The sequence below is a fragment of the Sorex araneus genome, chromosome 2, assembly GCF_027595985.1.
Source record: "Sorex araneus isolate mSorAra2 chromosome 2, mSorAra2.pri, whole genome shotgun sequence".
Taxonomy (NCBI): Eukaryota; Metazoa; Chordata; class Mammalia; order Eulipotyphla; family Soricidae; genus Sorex; species Sorex araneus.
The window spans coordinates 36,803,035-36,807,212 of NC_073303.1; the positions used below are offsets into that span (position 1 = coordinate 36,803,035).

Here is a 4,178-nt window from a genome sequence, read left to right on the forward strand (position 1 = left end):
TGGCCAGATATCTTGGGCTTCCCCGGCTCCCACGCAGGCCGCAGCATGCAGGGCCCGTGCTCTGCGCCTGAGATGCTCCCCCTGCCTTGTGACTGCTGAGGGGGGCTTGGAGCTGTGTCAGGCCTTGTCAGATGGAGGCAGAAGGGAAAGGTCGAGGTTGGACCCCCATTCCCAGCCCCAGCCCAACTTTGATATTGTTTTATCAGTGAGAAGCCCCAGAAGTGGAGAGTGGAAATAAACAGTGGTCACAAGAAGGTGAAAACTGTGTGGCAGCTGAGTGACAGCCCGCCTGTGGACCATCTGAACCCCCTCAGAGTCGGTGAGGCGGGTTTGTGGTACTGGAGGCTGGAGATGGTGCAGCAGGGAGGGTATTTGCCTCGCACGCAGCTGACCCAGGTTCCCTCCCGACACTCCATGTGGTCTGAGCGCAGAGCCAGGAGTGAGGCCTGGACATGCTGCTGTGGCCCAAAACTAAAGAAACAGTTTCTCCACTGGGAAATAACCTGAATGTACTGGCAGATCATTCTGTCACTCTCGTGCCTGGCTTTAATTAATTTTCCTGAGCTCTGGGTGCAGAGTGTATTGATTCGGGGGTGGGGGGGGTGCAGTAAAGAGCGCCCCCCTCATCCTGAGCAGAGGGACAAACACCAGGGCCATGGGAGAGGCGTCAGCCAGCGGCATTACAATAGGGCGGGGGGAGAGGTCACCCAGTGGAAGTGCCACTTACTCCGCACGTCCTGGTGGGCACTCAGAGCAGTGGGGAAACCCCCGTCAGCTGGTTTCTAAGGCTCTCCCACCTGGCCCATGTCAGTGACAGACAGTTTAGGTCTCTGTGTGACTAGCTCTCGCCAACACGCCCTCCTTCAGTCAGTCCCCGGGGAATGTCACCCATATGCTGCTTCTCCGTCAGGTGCTGTCCCCTGGTGTAAGGGCGGGTAAGGGCCTGCCAGTGCTGCAAGGGTTGCGCAGAATCAAATAATTGATACTTGTAGAATTTCCAGAAAATATTTATTCTTTCTCCAAAAAATATATCTTATGATATAATGGGAACCTCCCTAACTAGAATGTCTGCCTCTGCTCACATGGTTGAACTGTTAGGTCCTAAAGAAACTGGTGTGGGGCCATCTTTTCTGTATAATAAAAAAGTAGGAAATTAGAAAATCTAGAAAATTAGAAGTCAGTGCTGGAGAGAGTTTAACAGGTCAAGTGCAAGTTTAGAAGAGACCATGATCAGAAAATGGTGAAACACTGATTTTGACGACCTTGTTTTGTGTCGGGGCCACACCTGGCGATGCTCAGTGGGTCCTGCTGGCTCTCAGAGGTCCTTCTGACGGTGCTGATTGAACCTGGCTTGGCTTCGGTCAAGGCAAGCGCCCTCCCTGCTGTACTACACTCCGGCCCTCGACTGCTTTTGATTATTATAAAAATTCATTAGTATTTGTGGTAGAAAAGCCAGTAAGTTCTATGTTTCTCCTTACAGATTTTTCTGAGCTAACATTCAATCCTAGCCTGGAAGAAAAGACATGCTTCACCACCATGATCACCTGCAGCTAAGTGCATTTCAAGTGAAGTGTGCGGGGCTTGTTCAAGGTAGTGTGTTCATTCTCCGGATACTGTGAGCTGGAGTCACCATTCACTTTTGAGATCTTTCAGCAACAGAAAAGCTATAAATTAAATCCATAAAATTTCCTGGAAGTATTTCATTGAGAAAAGGAAACTAAATTTAGCATAAGCAGGTTGGCTTTGTTTTTTGTTCTTGTTTTGGTTGTTTTTGTCTTGTTCCAGATATTACAGGGATTCAGGTGTTTGCCTTGATGTGGCTGACCCATGTCCCCTGAACACCACAAGGAGTCAGCCCTGAGCACTGCTAGGTGTGATCCCCAAAACTGAAAATGAACAAAAGTTTGTCTTAAAGACAGAAATAATGAAGCTAAAGGTGTATTTTTTAAAATAAGAATTGGCGATTCCACCCCTCCCCCATCTCAGAAAAGAATCTAAGTGGATGCTCATTTACCTGGTATCCACCTAATGTTTTACCCAGGTTGCCTGAATTTTAGCTATAGATAATTGATTGTCATGTATAGAACAGTACTGAGATGGAGATTTCAAACAAAAGTACACTTTCTGGGCAGATTTGGAGTGGAAAATAGTTCATTAGAATAGTTAGTGACTATCCATTGTGATGATCCCTTTTTGCAAATGAAAAGAAATGCATAGTAGTAAAGTAGTAAAAGTAGTAAAGTACTAAGCAGTAGTAGAGTGGGTAGGCTTTACTTGGCTCTACTTGCACAAAATCAACCCAGCTTCAATCTCGAGAATCCCATATGTTCCCCGATCTCTGATCACAGAACCAGGATTAAGCCATGAGAATCACCAGGTGTGGCCCAACAGCCCCAACAAAACCCCAGTAGAATATTGGTTTTGACTTTGGGGGGTAATATTAAAGATGGCTTTAATTTTTGGTTGCTTTTATTTTCTAATTCTTAAATCCTAGTATCTGATCCCTCTTCCTCCTCCCAAGAAAAAGCAGAAAGAAAAAAATCACAGCAACTGAAAACAAATGTACATAAACATTCACAGCAAAGAAGGAAAGTGGTGATGATTGTCCTCTAACAGCCGCCTCGAAAGCTGCCAAATGACCGGCCTCAGCTGTGTATCCGCAGGAGGAGCATCAGGAGAGCTGCAGCGAGCAGGACACAGAGGGCGCAGACAGTCGGGACCAGGATCTCAGTCACCATCTGCATGGGGCCCCACACAATTACTGAAAGGGAAGAAGGCCAGAACGGAGCGTCACTGCATTGCTTCATCTGGCAAGCCCGACTGCCCGGGAAACTCAGAAGGCCACCCCTAAACTCTCCGCTTGGTCTTGTCTGCCATGAAAGAGAACCTGATGGATTTAATCTTACAAAAAGTTGTGTGAGGACTTTGTAAAACATTTCTGGAAATAATGGGATAAAGGATGCCTGAACAGTTCTTCCTTTGATACTGTGGTATAAAGTCTAATATATGCAGATTAGCATTTGTGTTGACTGTACATTATCACTGTCACTGTATCACTGTCATCCCATTGCTCATTGATTTGCTCGAGGGGGCACCAGTAACATCTCCCTTATGAGACTTGTTACTGTTTTTGGCATATCAAATATGCCATGGGTAGCTGGAGTGTGTGTGTCAGCAGGAGGCTGGGTGGGTCCCCAGCACCCGGTTGACACAGTACCACACCAGGACAGCCCCTAAATACCACTGGGTGTGACCCAAGTGCTGTTGGCAAACCAGGGCCCTCCCCTACTCCCTCCTGTATCACTCTAGAGCTAATAGTACTACTAGGTACTTGCTTAATGGGTGGCTGTCTAGAGGAGTCTCTGACTGGAATCCTTTCCATTAGGTGGCAATGGTTAAGTTTCCCTTCCTTTCACAAACCCCACTGTGACAGGTCAAGTCATAAATTCACAGAAGCCAGAAATCAAAGCGTTTCACTGGCAGTTACATATGCATTTGATGCTCCGTGTTTTTGAGGCCCGGGATTGATTCCTGGTACCCCAAAACAAAAAACCCACAAACAATGAAAGAATGTTTCCCCCCTGCCCTTTTCTTTTCACTCATGCTCTGCCACTGAATGGTAACTGGGGGGAAATGGAAATCTTTTTTAATCTTGTCGTTTGGAAGATGACTTCAGGTCGGTGCATGTCTCAAGAGTCTGGCGATGCTGTTATTATCAAAGACCGCCGAATCCACTCACCCGCAGCAAGCATCTGGGTGCTGACAAGGCAAGTTTCCAAGGCTTTGGCGTGCCAACTGTCCACCTAATCCAAGTGAAGGAATAGTGTCCTGGTCAGTTTCCTCTTTTTTTTCTTCTTTTCTGTTTGAAATCACTTTTGAACCATGTAAGAAATTAGATCCTGAGGTTTTATTTATTTATTTATTTTTGAGAGCCATAGTCTGCAGTGCTCAGGGCTTACTCCTGGCTCTGCACTCAGGGGTCACTCCTGTCAGAGGATCTAGGGATCAAATGGATGCCTGGGATTGAACCCGGTTTGAATGCGTGTGAGGCAAGACTCTATCCAGCTCAATTTTTAATTATTTTAAAATCTCACTTGGAACCAGTGGCATTTGTTTAGTTGTGCCTTTGGTAAGAAGAAGAAAAATATATAGTCTGATTAGCTTACCGGTTTTCACAT

At 46.5% G+C, this 4,178-nt stretch overlaps 1 long non-coding RNA gene across 1 annotated transcript; it reads left to right on the forward strand.

The window, feature by feature from the left end:
• Positions 1-204: 204 nt before the first annotated feature.
• Positions 205-3,103, forward strand: LOC129402181 (uncharacterized). Its single transcript, XR_008628575.1, has 3 exons — positions 205-319; positions 1,481-1,590; positions 2,495-3,103. It is a non-coding gene; the product is annotated as an uncharacterized LOC129402181 (long non-coding RNA).
• Positions 3,104-4,178: the final 1,075 nt, after the last annotated feature.